This window comes from Tympanuchus pallidicinctus, unplaced genomic scaffold, assembly GCF_026119805.1.
Source record: "Tympanuchus pallidicinctus isolate F22 unplaced genomic scaffold, pur_lepc_1.0 scaffold32, whole genome shotgun sequence".
Lineage (NCBI taxonomy): Eukaryota > Metazoa > Chordata > Aves > Galliformes > Phasianidae > Tympanuchus > Tympanuchus pallidicinctus.
In genome coordinates this window covers 1,408,058-1,428,571 of record NW_026294750.1, presented here as the reverse complement: position 1 = coordinate 1,428,571, position 20,514 = coordinate 1,408,058, and the positions used below count along the sequence as shown (strand labels likewise).

General features: G+C 42.9%; 1 long non-coding RNA gene across 1 annotated transcript; it reads right to left on the bottom strand.

Annotated features, from left to right (window-relative positions):
* Positions 1 to 15,920: 15,920 nt before the first annotated feature.
* On the bottom strand, positions 15,921 to 20,514 carry LOC128088095 (uncharacterized). Its single transcript, XR_008210159.1, has 3 exons — positions 20,299 to 20,514; positions 16,506 to 16,683; positions 15,921 to 16,024 (listed from the first exon to the last, which is right to left on the bottom strand). It is a non-coding gene; the product is annotated as an uncharacterized LOC128088095 (long non-coding RNA).

The following is a 20,514-nucleotide window of genomic DNA, read 5'->3' as shown; positions in this document are numbered from 1 at the left end:
CTGGGCTTTTTCAGCATGGAGAAAAGAAAGCTGCGGGGTGACCTCATTGCAGCCTGCAGTACCTAAAGGGAGCCTACAAACAGGAGGGGAATCAACTCCTTGAAAGGGGAGATAACAGCAGGACAAGGGGAAATGGTTTGAAGTTGAGGGAGGGAAGATTTCAGTTGGATGTCAGGGGGAAGTTCTTTGCTATGAGAACGGTGAGGTGCTGGAACAGCTGCCCAGAGAGGCTGTGATGCCCCATCCATCCCTGGAGGTGTTCAAGGCCAGGTTGGATGGGGCCCTGGGCAGCCTGGGCTGCTATGAAATGGGGAGGTTGGTGGCCCTGCGTGTGGCAGGGGGTTGGAGCTTCGTGATCCTTGAGGTCCCTTCCAACCCTGTCCATTCTGTGATTCTGTCATTCTGTGTTTTGCCCTCGCACTCATCAATTGCGGCCCCTTCAAGCTTATTTTCCACTCACTCACACTTCCACTTTTCTCCTCACAATTCAACCAGAAATGCTCACTGTTCCCCAACCCATAGCACCTCCCTCTCTGACTGTTTTCTACAGCTTAGGAAGTTGCTTTGAAGCTGCCTGCAGCCCTTTGATGGAAGGCACAGTGTCTTAGAAGTGCGGTTTCTATGTTGGGCATTTCCTGCCAGTGCTCAACGAATAAAGCAGTCATTTCCTGCTTTGTGCTGTATTGAAGTAATGGCAGAGTTGTACCCGTCCACTTTCGTGTTTCAGAGTCAGTTTCTCTCAAGGTATACAAGGAAACAGTGCAAAAAAGCATAAGAAAGATGCTTGAGTTTTGTTGTTTTAAGTGCAATTACACTAACCTTGGATCCAATAATCCCAAAGGACGCTGGGGGTGGTTTCTGTTTTTGCCCACTTTGTTTTCTGCTGCTATAAAAAAGCCTGCCAGGTTTTGTTTTGCTTTGTTTGTTTGTTTAAACCACCCCAAATGGTTTATTTTCATTGCAACTGCTCATCTTTATGAAGCATCTCTTGCTCCATTAGCAATGAAATATCTTCTGTTGTTGCTTTGAGGGAACTTTCAAGCTGCTTTCTGGGCACTGACCTAAAGGGCCCATTGCACCCCTTCTAAATTGTCACCTAGGAATCCATTTGAAGAGACAAAATAATGGCAGCTCATCATCTCCTCATCTTTGAAAATGTAAGAAGAAATCTAAAAGAAGGAACAGTTCTGCACTGTCTCATGAGGGAAAAATTGTTTTTTTTAACGTCATACATTGGGCTTCTCAACTAATTTTCATGCTTGTTTTCCCAAATAGTTTAGGAGCAGAGTGCAGCCTTTTGCAATTCTTCTCAAAAATGTTTCAGAAATGATTATTTAACTGCTTCTCCAATGTTCTTCCTCTAAACTCTGTTCCTGGAGGCCTTGTATGGCAAATGGGCCGCACTCCCCATGCAGAAAATGCTTGTGAGCTTCAGGATTGGACCCACTCCCCTCACCCAGCCTCTTCACCCCCAAATTCTCATAGGAAGAAGCACAGAGTGAATCTCCTTCCTCAAAGCAGTTCAAAAGATCATCTTTCATAAACTTTCATTTTGAATTCCACAATTTCTCATAGAGCTCTGGGCAGGAATTTGAGGCTCCTCAACATCTGAATCCAGCAAAGTCTGTTCCTAAAAGTTCACAGGAGGGAGCTGAGAGCTGTGAAGATAATTTCCCTTCCCTTCCCTTCCCTTCCCTTCCCTTCCCTTCCCTTCCCTTCCCTTCCCTTCCCTTCCCTTCCCCTCTTTCTTTCAAGAAACTGGTGCTCATTGTGAGTTCAGATTCAAGAGAGCCAAGAGAGAATCCAACTGAATACATAAGAGGAGCTGGGAGGACAGGATCCCTTTATTTTGGAGGACAGAGCTGATGTGTGTTGTTTCCTGACTAAATTTAGCGTGTGTTACCTTAATTACCACTGTAAAACATGAAGCACAAGACCGATTTAATCAAGATTAAATTCACTCTACAGAATTCACTCTACAGAAAGTACAAATGAAGATAAGACAAATTACTCATAGACTTAATGGCAAGGAGTGTGTGGCATATACATCTTGCCCTTTTCCCCCAAGCTTCCACGTTGATGATTTCTCCATCAAGTGGGCACACGGTCAGTTCCTACTGGAACTCCAACATCACTGCTTTTCCAGCTCAGCCCCAGACCCCGCAGCCCTTCCAGGATGGGACCTCAGGGTACGGCATGGCAGCTGAACCACAGTCACAACACAGAATTGAAACCAACTGTCTCTTTGCAATCTACTCCTCAGAAATCGATGCTCAGGACTCGCAGAGCTGTATGCCTCTCCTTATTCCATTTTGCAATGCTGCAGCACCCTCTTCTGTCAATTCCTGTGTGGTCGAAGCAGCCGGTTCTTGCAATGCCAGGCAGCAGCACCGAGAGCTAAGTCACAGAAGCCTCAGCACTTTGCAAACGAGGAAATGAAAACAAAGGAAAGGAGAAATTAAAAAGCCCGGCAGAAAGCAAAAAAGAAAGGACATCTGATCTGAAATGCTGCCATTCTGACGCTCCCACAATATCAGTACTGCTGTACCGACTTGGAAGGCTGCCTTACTTCAGGTATGTAGATTTCTATCTCACATCCAATGTGTTTCTTGCCCTAAATTACCAATATCTGTCATCCTACTTAACGATCTCTGCTTTTTTTTTTTCCTGGTCATCAGTGTCTGTGCTGCCTCGAAATTTATTAATATCACCTCTTCTATTTCTGCCTACCTAGTGATTTTTGACCAAGTGGCTAATGTGTTATTTCACAGGGCATTATGGCACAAATCAATATCATTTTAGGGGAAAAAAGAAAAGGTATCTCATAATACTCCTGTGAACAGGGTTATCAAATTGTGAATCACAGAATCACAGAACTGCAGGGGTTGGAAGGGACCTCCAGAGCTCATCGAGTCCAACCCCCTGCCAAAGCAGTTCCCTACAGCAGGTCGCACAGGTCGGCATCCAGGCAGGTCTTGAACATCTCCAAAGAAGGAGACTCCACCACCTCCCTGGCAGCCTGTTCCAGCTCAGACAACCCACAAAATTATTTCACATTGTGAAGATTGGCATTTTATTTCCATCCTGAACATGCCCAGCTTCAAAATCCATGCACTGCTTCTCACTCAGCCTTTGCTTTATGCATAGCCTCCTATTACCAAGTGTCTTCTCCCTTCCTTCTTTTCACACAGTGTATCTTAGGTGCAATAAGCATATGAGTATTTGCAACAGCTTTCTAGCGTGGGCATTTCTTTGCAGTTAGTTTTACAATTATGCAAATCCTCAGACAAAGACCATTTGTTGTTGGTTATTTTCTCCTTACAGAGCATGCTGGGAAAGAAGTGTTATCCAGCTGTAGCAGTAGATATTGAGCTACTGCTAAACATCTGATATCACTTTTATTTGTCATGACAGATAGGAAACCATCCTCGCTTGAGCAAGTTCTGTTTAAATTCATTTATTACAACAAAGTCAGAGATTTTAATCCTGTAAAGATAATCTCTAAGCTGACTTTAGAATTAAAACATTCAAAATGTTTCCCTACAGGCTTGAGTTTTCTTCATTTTCTTCTTCCAGGTCTGACCTACTCTTGCTCTGCTTCATTGTTTTCCTAACTGTTCTGTCCTAAGCTATTAACCTTCGAGAGATTAGGAAGGCACAATGCTGTTATTTCTAGTGCTGAAATCTTCCTTAAGTGTTTTACAAACCCATTTTGTGATTTAGGAACTGCAAAACTTTCATATTTGTGCTTCTTATCTCTGCACAGTGTCGTTCTTTCTCTCTTTTTATTCATGCTTGCCTCTAAGTCCTCATTCAGGGCCCAAAATAACCCTTCAGAGAAGCATAGGACAAGAAATGAAGAGAGGTTCTCTTCATATTTTTTTCCCCTTAGCAAAATGTGTCGTTTTCATGGAATGTCGTTTTCATCTGACTTCAAACTCCAAGGAAACAGCCCAGACACCATATTGGACTCCCATTCTGACAGGGACACTGAAGCTTGCATCATCCCATTGCCATCTATCTCACCATTTCCATTCCCCTGAGTAACACTGGGCCTGGCAACTCTGCGTCTGTCTCAGAATGCAGCTCAGGAATGGCTCTCTGGGCTGTGGAGATCAGAAGAAGCTGCACTTTCCCAGCCTTCCCCAGCTGAGCACACAGCCCGCTCCTTCCTTCCATAGATCTACATGTGTCTATTTACTTGCTTTGCCTCGGGAGCTGCCGTGACACTTCAGTCTGCAAAGCCTTCTCAATGCTAAGGACTGATGTTACAACTCTCATTTTTGCAGTCTGAATGCCTCGAGGTGCAGTCAGTGCTTTTGTCCCAATGCCCAGTGACCCATGAAAGGGCTGTTCTGGAGCTTCTGGCTGTTTTATGTTTGTTTATTCTGGGATCACAACCGTGAGTTCTGTAGCACAACCAGACTGAAGCCCAGCATGAAACTGGAGGTTTCCTGGAGAGACTGGGCTGCTGCAGGGACCTCACGAATAATTACAAGTTCATGAGAACATTTTCTAGCTCAGTCTCGCGCTGTGCAGCCTTCACATTTCAGGCAAATCTGTTCTTCTCTTTAGGGAATTGTAATCTAATACAAAAGAAAGGAGGGGTTTGTAATCCTGCCCCAGTACTCAGCACTGGTGAGGCCTCACCTCGAGTGCTGGAGCACTCAGTACAGAAGGGACATGGAGGTGCTGGAGCAGGTCCAGAGAAGGGCAGAGAGGCTGGGGAAGGGCTTGGAGAACGTGGCCTGTGAGGAGAGACTGAAGGAGCTGGGGCTGTTTGGTCTGGGGAAGAGGAGGCTGAGGGGAGACATTACTGCTCTCTTCCAATACCTGATTGCAGCAGAGCGGGGCTGGTCTCTTCTCACTGGTGACAGGACCAGGGGAAATGGCCTCAGGTTGCACCAGGGGAGGTTTAGGTTGGATACCAGGAAAAACTTCTTTAGAGAAAGGGTTGTTAAGCACCGGAATGGGCTGCACAGGGAGGTGGTGGAGTCACCACCCCTGGATGTGTTTAAAAGCCGCCTGGATGTGGTGCTCAGGGATGTGATTTTTTCCAACCTGAGCAATTCAGTGATTCTATGATTCTATGTTTTATTTCACAATGGCCTAGCAGTGTCTGTTAGAGAAAGCTCTGCTAATCCCTGTGCTGTGTGTGATGACCTAAAGGAAGCTGCGCAGTTCTGCTCTTTGCCTGGAAAGTCACAGGGTTCCTGTGCTGCCTCAGCAGCAGGAATCTGTGGTACTGTGAGGTACTGCAAGTATTTCCAGCCCTTCCAGGAATGGGGTAACTGCCTGGAATTTCATGCGGTCAGCACAGAGATCCCAAAGGCCCCAGCTCACAACTTGCACCGCAGGATACAACGTGTTGTTGCTGCTGTCTGGATTTGAGATGCTTTGAGCCAAGTAGGAAAATGAAACTGTTCCAAAAGGCAACAAGAACAACAAAAAAGAAAGTGACTTAAATTCTAAGCCTGTGCCTCAGGATCAAGGAAGTTTACTAGACAGGTTTTAAACTGCACATTTCTGTGGTCCTTCAAAAATGCATCCTGACTGGAATGTGAAACAGGAGAATTGAGTGGTGAAATCAGGGCCACATATTTTCTGTGCTTTGGTTTATTGACAAAAAAGAGAGTGGTGATTTGTAGGCTGATGAGAACTAACAGTCCCACCAGTGAGGTCTGCGAGTTGGATCTGCTCCTAGGAAGTGAAGGAGCGACGTCCTGCTGGGCACGTTCCCACCAACAGCCTCTGAATTCTGTCCAGACCTACCTCCAGATGGCATAATTATTCCAGCAGAACAATTATTCCATCCAGAAGATGAAGACCATAAACTGCAGGGACTGACTAATACTTGCAGGGCTTGCATCTCATTATATCAGTGGATGAAGTAACTGAGTAAGCATGAGAAATCCTTAGAAGTGTCTGCCTCCCTAGAACTGCTTTAACATAGCAGCTGGTGGAGGTACAGACATTTCCTTTTTGATTTTGCCAAATGGTTACAGCAACAGAAGATAATGTGTGATTTGTACACGGTGCTCAGCATCACTGAGAAATAGCCAGGGCAGATGGATATCTGGACACGTGTTCTTTACTGTCATAAAGAATGCAATGTTGTTAATTTCCTTGGATAAATAGAAAAAAAAAAAACCAACAAAGGAGATGAAGATGTCTGGCATTGTTATTTTTCTTAATATTCTAGTGACAAGCTTCATTCTTTATTGCCTCTAGAGCACATAGACAATATTCTGGAGTTGGAAAGCTGCACTATTAGTAGCATTTGATTAGTGTTATATCTGAGGGACCAAGAAGCTGCTTGGGTGTTCTCATTATAGTAATGTTATTTTTCTCTTGGCATACAAAAGCTCTGCCTGTGTTACATCAGAGGAATATCTGGACACAGGGCGTCTAAAAGAAGGTATGGTTTCCATTACAAGGAATCTTCAGTCCAAAAGGTTTACCGTAAATGACTTTATTCGTTCTTAATGCTATTTCTCTGCTATTTAATGTGTTCTACAGGCTGCATACTGGTAATGATTCCACTTCCAAAAGTATACAATACTTCACTGGGTTTTATTAAATTAAAACTTTTGCAGTGTGGAAAATCACTGATGCACTGGGATATACTTTGCTAAGTTGGTCCTATCTCCTGTGCATCCTTATTCCACACATGATAGCATCTAATTTGCTTTTTCTTTTATGTGCCTTCTTGGGCACTGCTCTTCTGTTCTGGCTTGAAGATGTCACAATTTACACTTATTTTAGGTATATAGGTGAATACGAACGTACCAGAGAAAGCCATTATGAATAACAGTCATGTAAACAAAACCCAGCAGCTGAAGTTCATTTTGATAAAGGAAATGTTTTAAAAAAGAAAAAGTCTAGCCTGCTTTTATGAACATTACTCAGTCGCAATGGATTTCCCTCACTGGCTGTGGGATAGCTGGGCTGTTCCTCAAAAGACCAGCAGTTATCAGAACAGACGTTCTGTAAACAGTCATCATGTCTAACTTGGTGTTTTTCATAATTAGTCACTAGATGACCTTTAATGATAGTCAAAATTCTTTTGGTGTGGAGATTCACTTGTTTCTGAACTTGAAAGGACTACAGGGTGGGCAAGAATGTGTTCTTTAGAGAGCTACACAATGATGTAAGGGGAAAACAGTGCTGCAAAGGACACGTTAGCATGTGGGCACACACACTACGTTAAAAGTGAGTGTGTGCAGGACTGCAGGGAAAAGTATGAAAGGATAAGGAATGAAGATACGAAGCAGAGAGGAAATGCATTGATGATATACTGAGGTACTGTATTTGTACAACAGAATACAATTTCTGAAAGGGAGAGCTGCTGGTCCCAGCTACAGCTGCTACTTCTGATTGGAAAGTTGCCATAATTTTAAATAGATTCTGGGATTTTCCCAGGTCTTAGAAGTAATAGAAAAAGGCATTGAAAGTGGAATAGGAATACGTGGTTAGCAAAAGCAGGGGAAAAGGTATCGGGGTTTTGTTACCATCTTGTGAACTGGAGGGAAGAATTTGAGACTCAGTTCCAACGTTTAAGTTTGTTTGTGTAAGGATGAGCCAAACTGCAGGATTTTTCCACATAAATCATTCCACAGCTGGATAGCTGTCCTTTATTTCCTCTGTTCTCACTTTAATTTTTTTCTCCCGTTTCACTTTTTAAAACAAACATCACTAGGTTCCAGATGCTAGGAAAGTACTCCACCTATTCTTATACTTGCATTCTTATGCTGTTTCTTTAAGCATTTACTGTCAGCTACCAAAAACGTAGATTGACCATTGCTATGACCAGAATGCATGTTTGTATATGGAGCATTTCTTTCAAGTCAGTTCTGAGAATTTCACTCTGCGAGATGCTTCAATAAATATAAATCACATATTTGGAAAGACAAAAATACTGAAAAAAGTAAGTAGGACTATACTTTTTTTTCTAGGATTGTGATATTGTAAACCCGTTAAGGTCTATATGAAGAACACTAAACCCAGCAACAGCATTAATTGATAAACAGAATGAAGAAAAGATCAGAAGCGTATAACAAACATTGCTGTTGTGCATTTCAGGAATAAAGCAGGTAACTGCCTATAAAGCCAGTCATAGCTGCCACTCAGCAGCTTTCCAGAAAAAAAATTCACAGTCAATCACCATTCATTCAAGTTGCTCACAGTGGCTAATGTGACACACTGCATGGACCTGTGCAAATGTTCCAAGCCCTTATTGAGCCTCACAAAGTGAGAGGGGCATGGATTAAGGTATTCTGAAGCTACACTAGAGGGCACTTGAGCTGTTCCTTCTAAACTAATTAATTAAAGGCCAGAACAGCAGAATGCTTACACAGGAGCAGCAGCGGACAGAATTCAGCATGGGAATGAGTTGGACTTCTAGGCACTGTGTTGGTAGAACAAGTGATGTTCCCCCATAGCCTCCTGTGGGGGATTTGGTGTACATTGCCATATGTAATCTTTTCTTATTGGCACCATGAGCTCTCATTGAGAGACCACAACTCGAGACGTAAGTGTTCTGAGCAAATGGGTCAGCTCTTAATTTATAGATGCGGCCTCATTAAAAATATATTTTGAGTAATCAGTGTTCACGTTTTGTAGGTTCTGTGTTGCCTGATGTTTTCTTTGTTTTCTAGAACAAGAGATGCTTTCAGAAAACGGCATGGCTTTAATAAAGCACATACAGTGTGATTCTGTATGTATGGACAATCCGTATCACGGAACAGCACTGTGGGCAATGGCTTCTAACTCGACAGGAGCGTGCACAGGTGCTGATAAAGCTTTAGCAGATTAAGATCTTGTATTTACCTTTCCCATTTGCAGCTCCTTCTCCCTCCCACGTTAACCTGTGCACTGCCTGCAGTTTTATTTACATAGCGGATATTCAGAGCAGGTTTACAACTCTCTCAGATCAAAGCCTCCCCATCTGAGCCCCCTCCTCCATTTTGGGGTTGCAGTTTTGGAGCTTTGGACCCACAGCACAGCCACTCCCTGTGCATTCTCTGTGCCTTGTGCATCCCACTGGCTCCAGATGTAGCTGCACAGCAGAACTACAAATTCATTTCAAGCAAATGATGGTAATGTACGTGTCGAACATACTTTGCATGAAAATTGGCAGCTGTCCACAGAGCAAGCAGTACTGATCTGGCTGGGTTTCAAACAGTTCTCCTTATGCCTTGACAGCAGACGCAGCTGAAATCTAATCCCCAGCATCTTCACTCCCAGTTGCCAGTGAAGTGAAGCTACAAGCTGCGAGGGATAAGAGATTTTGAGCAATTACAGGCCTCCTGGTGAGTCAGGTTTCATACAAAGGACTGAGACCTGATGCATCAGTCACCTCTCCTTTATATCATCTGTGAAATATCTGCTAAATGCACACACCCTGTAGTACAGCAACTGCTGGCTGATCTAGGGATCTTTTCCTGTCTCACAAACAACCTCTAGCCTCCGTCCTTTCATACCTCATCCTCCTATCTTTCATACCTTAATTTCAAGCTCCCTCAGCTCTGCCATCACTGTGATGTTCCTGCTCTGTCTCTCTCCCAGTCTGGTTCCTCTCCTTTATTCCTTACACTCCTCCCTCAGTAATTTCATTTGTTCTTCAGTGTATGGATCTACTGCATCTTCATCCTCAGCCAGATGTGGATCCCCTGTTCTCATAGGTTCCCACTGAACGCCCCTCTCAGCTCATGCAGGTTTCCTGCTACTGAAAGCTCCCAGTTCCCACCATCATGGTGCAGGAGCACCAGAGCAGCAGTGCTGAAGTAGCAGTTACAAAAATCATCTTCACAAGTCAAGCAGGGCCTTGGGACAGTTCAGAGGGTGTTTATTTCCCATCTGATTTGATTGAGGGCTGTGGTAGAGAGGTCACGAGCAGCACCTGCCAGGAGTTGGGGGGTGGTGGGATCATCTCATAGCATAGGTCTGCTGGAGAAACTTATGGGCCAGCAGCAGCCTCATGTGCCTGCTGCTGCCTTATTGCAAGGCCTGGGGTCTTCCCCACAGAGGTTGGGCCTGGTTCTCTCTCCTTGGTCTTCAATCTTTTCCATCTAGTTTAAGCCTAGTGTCACACACAAACATGAAAACGTGATTTTTTGATCAGAGAAGGATGCAAGAGTTGTAGTGGGAGCCGCTTAAGTTGCCTATGTTGGCAAACACGTTGTTAGTTGGCTGCCATTTTGCCGTTGTTTGGTTAAATAATTCAGAGTTGGGAAAAGCTTCTGAAAAAATTATTGCTAGCTTATCCTTTTTGGCTTTCTTGTACTTGGGTCTCATGAATATCAAGTCAGAGTCCGAGTTTTTCCTCTGCCTAGCAGCTTGAGGTTGGCCACATTGCTTGATCGTCTGACATGCATACATGGCATTTCTGTAGCAAAGAAAAACTGTGCAGGGGAGAAAGCTCTGCTGGAGTGACTGAGGGCTGCAGAACAAGCCCTCACAGGATCCACGAGCCACGTCCGATCTCACTGAATTCCATTCATATGCAAGATGTGTTTTTGATCTGATTCCTGCTAACAAGCAAGTCACAAAGAGAAATAGGAATGCTGCCATCCATTTTCCATGTACGAGGAAAGATGAAGAATGTTTTGCTGCAGATGCCAGTTTTGTTCCTTAGGATGCTATTGGGTTATGCCTGGATACTGCTAATGAGTTTGGTGCAAAAACACTGGATGGGGCACCTCAATACTCTTCAAAACAGACACATCAATCTAATCTGTCTACTGAGTTACCATTGCCTACAGCACACCTGTACAAACCTGATAACTTGAATCCTTCGTGTTTTTTCAGCTTTTGGCCTTTCTGCAGTGTCTTGCAGGGTGTTGGTTGTTTTGGTTTTTTTGTTTGTTTTTTTTTCAGTTCTGTTGTAATTAGAATTGAGAGCACATGGGTAATAAAATATGTCAGATTGTAATAACCTCATAAATGGTTTGGAGCTGTATGCAGGAGAACCTGTTTGTCTGCATTCTTAACCTTTAGGGTGCCAGAAGTTACCTTTAGGCTGTGGGCAGACCCAAGCCGTGTAGTTTGGCCTGTGGGATAAGAATCCCCCTATTTCATTAAAAGCAGTGATTAAGAAAAACCTCTGAAAGCGAATGGAACTTTTAAATGGGAGTGATTTTAAAGTTTAAAGACAGCATTGGGCAAACAAAGAGGAAGGACTCCAGTTATCAGGTTTGTACAGGTGTGCTGTAGGCAGTGGTAATTCGGTAGATAAATTAGATTGATACGCCCATAGTGAGGAGAAGTCATGTGCCCCATCCAGTGTTTTTGCACCAAACTCATTAGCAGTTTCCAGGCATAACCCAATAGCATCCTAAGGAACAGAACTGGCATCTGCAGCAAGACATTCTTCTTTCCTCATACATGAAAAGTGGATGGCAGCACTCCTATTTCACTCTGTGGCTTGTTTGCTAGCAGGAATCATTACCTTCATTGCTTTATTTCTTTTTAAAACTAACAACTTGTTTTCACTACCCTGAATCACTTAATACAGTCCCACAGATGATTTAGAATTGAATGTGATTATGCAGACCAGCCCTTGGTCTGACTCAATATGCTGTTTTATTGCTTTGAAGTTGTAATTGTGATCCAGAGGTGAAAATGCACCATCCAACAGCCTAGATACACAACTGAAAATTGCCTGCTTCTCTCAGTCCAGTGCATGGAAGGACATGGATTTCTCATCTAGACTATGCTTATTAGTGAACATTTTGTATCTTTTCTTTCTGAGCAGTAATTTGGGTGTTGTTTTGTTGGTGCTGCAATGAGCTGTGGACTGAAGCTTTTGTTGAACAGCATTTTAAGTGTGCATTGTATCCTGCTTGAGAAACCTAGCAATTTAGCTTCCCTATAATTGTAGGTATGACTGGTCTTGTCTTCTGGGAGTATCTTGAAGGGGAAACATGCAGTCAATTAGCATGCCTATCTAACCTGCAGGAAGAGAGATGTGAACTGACCAAAGAGTGCACATAGGAGACGTGGGGTTGAAATCTCAAGATGACCGCAGACCTCTCTCCAAAGGCACAGTTTTGCAGTGCATAACTTAATGTACAGGAAGGATGTACCTTTGCTCTATCAGTGTATGCATTAGGTGGAAACATCCCCCTTGGATCCAGTGCTGTAGTGAAAAGTAGTGTCTACTTCTTAATACTACATAGGTGTTAAAGAGTTTTGTTTCGGCTGGGTTTGTCCAGTGACACGACACTTTGGGTAGCAAATGTTTTAGAAGCAGCGTCCTCTTTTTTTTGTAAGGTTTGTTTCTTTTAGGGTAACAGAACCCTCCTTTGTTTGCAGAGATGAGGGATTTTTGCTCTTTGCAAGAGTTGCAAAGTATTTACTAAGAATGCAGTTTTCAGTGTAGGCAGGGATACAACAAAAAAAAGAACTGAACTGAGATGTTTCAGGGAAAAAAAATGGCTTGGAAGCAGCTCAGTTCTTTGCATCAAACTGCTGTAGTTCAACTTACAAGTTTCTAATCAAAAGCTGATATCAGATGGAAGTAAAACTTGAGGAGTAATACAAAAAGCATGTTGCAGAAAAGATCAAATGGAGAAAGATGAACATGTTCTCTAATGACTGCGGAGTTTCTCCAGAGACAGCTTTATAGGAGCATAACTCTGGTTATGCCTCACATTTATTTTGTCTCTGGCTGCATGCGTGAGACAGAATTGTGCCCTGTGGAGTTGGGAGCGTGCACTGCAACACAGCTCATGTCAGCACTGAACTCAGGTCTTTCGTGTCACTGAATTGTACATAGTTAACAGACTTTCTGTGAGCTCTGAAGACTTTCTTTTCATCATCTAGCTAAAAAAACGAGAATTGAAAAGTCATGTCTCCTCTACCAGTAAAATTTTGTTGTAATTTCTTTGACTTGGTAGCAGTAGGATGACTTCTGTGCCCTTGTGTGGAAGAACAAGAGTTAGGGGATCCAGCAGCTCAAGGAGAAGGAAAAATAAATAATGAAATCACTCTAAGAAAGATGTGTCCTTATTCAGAGAACAGGAATACCACTCTTTCCTTCTTTGGGGAATACATGAGCAGAAAAATTGAACCGAGAGACAATAACATGAGTGTTGTCAAAGTATTCTAAAAAATAGCTGAGATTTGTGCAGATGCCAAGTCTAACTTTGGCTGATTCTCTTTTAGGAATTTTGTAGCGCAATCTTCTGAATTCTATTAATATAACATGCAAATATACTTCAGACAACGTGGGTCTGCACTGTGGGAGTAAAGTGTTTCTTGGTGATTTTCAAAGGCCAGGAAGACATATGTTCTTGAAATATAAACTTCAATGATTGATATATGTAAATTGAAGATGATGAAATGTTAAAGCAAGGGAGAGTGAAAAGAGTGGTATATACACCATATGTCCAAACAAATGTCAGGTATAAGATTAACATAATAATCAATTTTGGTACTTATTTGGACTACATTCCACAGTAGTGAACAGCAAGTAGCTGTGCTGCCTTCTGGTCCAGCAATCAGAATTCTGCATGTTGGTGTTCCAATACAATTTGCATCGTAACAGCATGCAGCATGGTGTGTGCTGCAGTGTGAATGGCACCCACCATTATTAAAAATGGAAGAAGGTTGCCCTGTCAATTAAACACCATCATTTGTTGATACAATATGTTGACATTCCTCACATACCTACTGATATGGCTCAAGGTGGTTAATAGCAGAGATATCAAAGGTGTGACAGAATATAAGGCCTGTGGTATATACTATTCATGTAATGGATGATTGTAATGATGTATTGCATGGCAAAAAACATCATGAGAGGTTGTGTGGATTCTTAGTTGGTTACCTTCTGCAACATTTTACCTCCTGTAAGAGTAGGCCTGTGTCATGCAACTGAACACACAATGCTGTGTCCTTTATAATTCCTGGTGACCTGTTTCCACTGTTTAGGTGCATTTTTTTTTCCCCAAACGTGCATTTCCCAGACTCCTGATAGAAATAATGCATCCTCAAGCTCCATTTCAGTTACGAATGAATACAACTTTTGGTTACAGCACAGCAATCAATATTGTGTTCGGATTGTTTTCACTCTGTTCCAGAAGCCCAAGATTCGCCTAAATATTTGTGGTCTGTGAGTTCCAGAGGCCTATCAAATCTGTTAGTGTGAGATTACACCCATAACTTCATGAATAATGATTTGCAGCTGATTCTTGGCAACCTTGAAGCTCTCTTGATTAGAACAATTTAATGATGCTGTTGCTGGCTAGAGAGATTTTTTTCCAATGTAATCCTCCCTTTTTCATAGATTCTGAGATTTAACAGCAATTTTTTTTTGCTTTTTGTCTTCCTGTAGAAGACAAAGACATTTCTTTATTGAGTGGCAAGATACATGCTGTTTATGCTATTCTTCGGATTGGTTGGTGTTTTAGTCTGCTCTTTAGTTTGGGGCTTCAGTCGTACCTAAAGCTTTACCAGCTATTAGCTAAGAACATACATTGGCTTGTTTTCTCTAAGTATCCAGTTTGGCCATATTGGAAATAGAGGACTGAAGGGTGATGCATTTGCACCTCATCGTTCCCTGTTTATATAATATAGACCCTTGACTGTGCTGCCCTGAATGGATGAATAACATCACCTCTTATTTTTGAGCAGATGTTTGTTTCTGTAATGCTACAATGGGATGATAGTAGCAGGGCTGCAAAGCCTTTGGCTACAGCAAACAAAACGCAACAGCCATGGGTGGAGAAATGAAAGAGAAAAAAAAAAAAGACAAAAAAAGAGAGTTGCTTACCTTTAAAAGGCCTCTGGTAGGTAGGGATCTCCAACAAAAGATATCCTCACCTCCACTCCTGACCCTTAAATGAGATCTGGGAAGGGTGGATCTTGACTCCAGTCACTCAGGTGCACTGCATGCAGCTGAGCTCCCCTGGGTTGGCCCTGCCTTCCCACCAGGTGCTCAATTAGTGCTTCAGGCTGTGACTTAGCATTTCCACTACAGTTTCCAAAGATGTAATGAACAAATCCTCTAGAGTGAGCCTGTTTAAAAATGTGCTTTTCTTGAAAAAGAAAAAATAAAATTATTTGATGCTCTGGAAATAAATTCATAATCATGATAACAGAATCATAGAACCATACGGGCTGGAAGGGACCTCTGGAGATCTCCCAGTCCAACAGTCTGCTAAAGCAGTTGCCTACATTGGATTATATAGGAAAGCATCCAGATGGGTTTTGAATATCTCCAGAGAAGGAGAGTCCACCACCCCTCTGGGCAGCCCATTCCAGTACCCTGTCACTCCAAAAGATGCTACGTTCTGGAGGGTAAGGATGTTACACATGTAATTAATGATCTTCAAAAGCCAAATCTATAATTTAGTTACTGAAGTAGGTTAACTAAATTCTTTTAAGCAGCCATTGAGCTTCTACCGTTTGTATGTTCCTTCTTGTCCAGGGATATAAAAATATCCCATTGCAACATTGCTGAGTCATATTGAGCAACCTCCAGGCCTCTGTGCAAGAATCTTCTCACTTTCACTGGTTCCCTTTGATTGCAAGGATATTGTTGGCTACACACAGACATTTTCTGTGTGCTCGGAGCTGGCATGGCCTGCTGAAGGAGTTTTTTTTAGCTAAATATTTCCTGAGCGCTCCTGAAACCCAAAATTTAAGGGGTCATGGAGGGAAAGGTTTGCATGAGATATCTGCCTTTTCTAGTCTCTCCATGTCCCTCATTTTTCCTTTTTGTTATCTCTTTCACTACAGTCACTGTACATGATTTGGTGGTGTCACAGACCACAGAATGACTTCGTGTTTGTGTGGTGCTCAGCTTTTCTTGCCTGAAGTCCCTTTGGGGTGTTACTCCCAATGAATGGGCCTTTTACCCTGCAACATGCAGTCATAGCATGATGTATTTTTGTTTAATATCTTCCTATAAACTTACTTTCTGTTACAGGCTCACCACGGGCACAGCTCTCAGGAGTGTTGTTTGGTGCAGTATTCTGTCTAAACATTTTCCCACTGGATCCAATCCAGTCTGAAATTGCAACTGTCATGAGAAGGCAACAAATCATTCTGAGAAATATCTAAATTTTCCCCCACTGGTCAGAGCAATGTTTATGAACAGCCAAAGCCACATGACGGAGGGTACTCTTGAACCCTTTTAGTAATATATGCTAAAAAAGTACCAGAGCTCCCTTTTTTTTTTTTTTTTTTTTGGTATGAGTAAACCACAGAACTACTGATTTCCAGTTTGAACAACCCTGGGTAGAATGTCATGGGAAAAAAAGTCAGGAAAGGAATTGGACTCAGCCCAGAAACATTTCTGACCCTCGTAGCTACTTTATTTCTTCAGACAAATAAAAAGGAAACAAATCAAAACAACCACCAACAAACTTTTTTTTCAGAAACGTGCATATTCTTTGAAAGAGCATTACTATAGCCATGTATGTGCCATCTGTGGATGGATGTGTGCTCACTTCCAGTCCCATTAAAAGAAATAAAATGAGAGTAAACCACTGTTTACTTACCATGTGGTCACTTTCATATCTCAAGCCTGCAAGATAACTGAGAAGGGTCAGCCTTGCAAGGCGTTCCATTTAGCAGCTGTTTCTGTGTCATCCAGTAGCTAGCAGTCTTATGGCAAAACAGAACAGGAGCAGTATATTTTCAGTTTTCTTGCTTAGCTTTTACAGCTCAGTGACACTCCTGCAGTTGGCAAGATGGGTGGCAAGAGACACATGTTAGAAGACATGGAAATGGTGCCTAATTGCTCTCAGTTTTATCATCTGTTAACTTGCTTCAAACATCTGAAAAGCTGTTTACTTCAGGCTAGCAATAGCTCTTACCAAATGTTTTTGGTTTCAGTGCTCAGCTTTGGGAATGCATTTTGAAGGAGAATTTGCCTTTCTAGGTTGAGAGAACTGGATTTCCATCTTTAGTCACCAGTCTGTCCTGCAGAGACAGAGAACACCTGCAGATATCTACAAAGCCCCTTCTTGTTTGCTGTTGCCATGATTAGGATGTTGTCTTCTGTTCTCAGCTGCATGTGAACCTTACCTTTGTTTATTTGAAATACCAACTTGTGACTTCCAAGCCACAAACAGTAAGGATGTGCAGCTAATGTTGGCAGTTTTAAACAATTTTGGTCATGTAGTTACTCTCCTGTACTGTCTGAAACCTGTGAGTACTGTCTCCAGGCCACATTAGAACCTGGATAATTCTGTCTTGTATTTTCTTAATTTCAAGTCCCTCTGTGTGCTTCCAGGTGTTCTGCTGGATTGTTTTCTTTAAGTATTAAACTGCTGTATAATGGTTCTTCCATATTCTTCCATAGTTTCCTCCACTTCGGGCTACAACATTCAGTGTTCCTTAGTTTCTGCTAGTTCCTGTTTACTTTTTGAAAAGTAGCTTGGTTGAAGTGTCAGTGAACAATCTTTAAAGTGCTGGAATTTAAGATCACATGTCAGGTCCAATGACTCTTGCAACCCTTATAATGTTGGTGAATCAGCTTTTTACAAGGGTAGACACTGATAGGACGAGGGGAATGGTTTTAAGCTCAAGGAGGGAAGATTGAGGTTGGATGTCAGGGGAAAGTTCTTCATAGAGAGAGCAGTGAGGTGCTGGAACAGCTGCCCAGAGAGGCTGTGATGCCCCGTCCATCCCTGGAGGTGTTCAAGGCCAGGTTGGATGGGGCCCTGGGCAGCCTGGGCTGGTGCCAGATCTGGAGGCTGGTGGCCCTGCTTCTGGGGAGGTTGGAACTTGATGATCCTTGGGGCCCCTTCCAACCCAAGCCATTCTATGATTCTGTGATTTTTATTCTTGCCAGAAGTGACTTTTCTAGAAGACAGTGAAACTCCTCTAGAAGACAGAGAAAAATAAAAATACAATACACAGTGATTTCAATCTCTACAAGAAAGATCTCTGACAATGGTATTAATTGCTCCAGTGAAAGATGTTGCTTACTGAAGAAATTATTCTAAGGGTGTGGCATCTACAGTGCTTCTCTTAATCATGTTTGAATAAGGGATTAGATAATGCATCAGTGTCATGATGAAAGGAATCGTATGGGGAAAGTGTGCCCCTGTTTTATAACCAGGCTCTTCCTCTGTCAGTGTCAAAACCTCCTGTCTATATTGCAACTGAAATGAAAATAATCAGGGCAAGGCTCAACAGATTATAACCTGATGGCAAGACTGAAGGTTAGAATGGACTCTTGGCACTCCAGGCTTTCGGCATAACTCAGCAGTGCAGATGCAGCAGGATTTCAGACACGTCAATACAAAACCTAAAAGCTAAACTGCAATAGCAGCAGTGGTGCAAGGATGAGTGCCATGTTAGGTGATGGAAGCATTGATTGAAGGCATCGCTGGTATGATTTGGAAAGTGCTAAGATACCTTCACCATAGAATCATAGAAGACTTTTAACATTGAAGACTTTTCCATGACTGTTCACCCATCTCTGACACATGACACAAAAGTTACTTTCATTTATGCAATCAGAAGCTCTTTAAGAAAGATGTATTGTTCCACTGCAGTTTGGAAGGCTAAGCCTCTGGAGTGTCAGCAACAGTGTTAAAAATGCTTTCCTGTGTTTTGTTCTGTTCATTATTCAATTATTTGACGCTGGTGTGCTGTAGAAAAATTGCTGTAGCATTTGTTAGCAACTGTCACGTGAGTTTTGTATTCCTTCATCTATATACTGAAATCCCATAAGTATGGAGCCACTTTAACAGGGTCTGTACACATCAATTGTTCAAAAGCTCTCTCTCAGCCCATCTGTAGCTGGGTGACAGCTATGGGCATGAATTCAATAAAAAAAGATTTATTAACTCCTCTGTGGAGTCTTTTTCACTCTTTTTTTCCCCACTCTTTTTTGGACCCCTTATTTTATGAATAGCAGTATCAGTACTGTCAGTACTGATGTCAGTAATGTCAGTAATAACAGTTTACCGTCATGCAGGATGAACCAGAAGCCTAGTTGCAGTCTTGGAAGCACAAAATCAATTGAAGTGATAAGCACAGAATAGATCACAGCAGTATCTACAGGACTAAATAACCTCTCACCACCCCATAATGACTAGCGCAATGTTTACCAGTAGCATCTTTAATCAAGTCCAGATTTGTTACAGCAACTCATAGAGCTTGTAATGACAGCTCTTTGTGTTTCACTCTGGGGACACAGGTAGTGTCTTTTTCGTAGAATCATAGAATGGCTTAGCTTGGAAGGGACCTTAAGGATCATTAAGTTATCTTATCTTAACCCATAGGCTCTCCACCTGGTCCTGATTGTTACTCAGAGGGAGCTCCTTGCAGTCTATCCACATTTAACATGGAGGGCAACTCCCCCACCCATCCTACCTTGCCTATCCCTTCTATAAACCTTACAGCCCTCAGTGGTGGCATTCCAGTTATATGAACCATCCCACCACGTTCCTTTGGCAGCAGTAAGATCACAGTTTTCCAAGCACGCCATGCTTTCTAACTTCTCTTGCTTATTTGCCATGCTGTGTGCATCATGGAGGCACGTCAGCTGGGCTTTGGGATGCCTCACCTCCCTAGAGAGCTCTCCCACAAACCTCCAGGACAAATCTGATGTTTTTCCTAAGGTGACAGCATTCCATGGGTCTTCTCTGTCACTCAGCAGCACATCCCCTTCCCCCAGCAGAACTAGTTTAAAGCCCTGGTGATGAGCCCAGACAGCTTGTTACCTCGTCCTCCCAGTCACTTGTGTCCCATCCCACACCAACATTCCTGGTTTATGAAGGTGTGTCCCAGATCTCAGAACCCATCGCCATTGGCGTGCCTCCACCCACAGCCAGTCATTCAGCTGATCCGTTCTCCTTCTGCCCAGTCTCCAAGTGGGAGGACTGAGAACACTACCTGCACTCCCAATCCCTTCAGCATCTTCCCAAGGGGCTTCATGTCTTGTTTGATATTTAATTTCCTGGTCTTGAAAGGCCAGGAGGGGATAGCAGTGGTTCAGCTTTATCATACCTGGTATCCTCTTCTTGATGTTCTGGTTGCAGGCTCCCAGCAGGCAGAAAACCCCTCTAGAGAGGTTATCCAGATGGGTCCAGTGCCTCTCAGCAAAGAGCCTCCAATTTCAAAGACCCTTTGCTTTTTTTTAATGCCATCAGTAATGACTTGGGTCCTCAGCTGCACCTTTCTAACACGATCACCCCTTTCGGGTTCCAAGCACCAGTCAATCTCTCTTACCGCTGAATCCACCTCAGCTTGGCAACTTCCTGCTACAGCCTGGTCAGGTGCTCTAAAGATCATCGAGTTGGGCACACAGCTGCACCCAAAATACCCCTCACCTACCTCAGTCCCTCTGGTGATCTCCAGATTCCAGAGGCTGAATGGTAAGAATGGCTTGAAGGTATAGCACAGTCAGCTGGCTGCAGAAGGACCACAGCTCCCAAGATTGCTTGAAGGTCAGTTTCAGGGCTACAGTTTTTCCTGGTCATGCTGTCATTCATGGTAAAGATCAGATTTATGACCTTTGTCCATGCTTTAAGGCCACAGAGGTGCACAGCC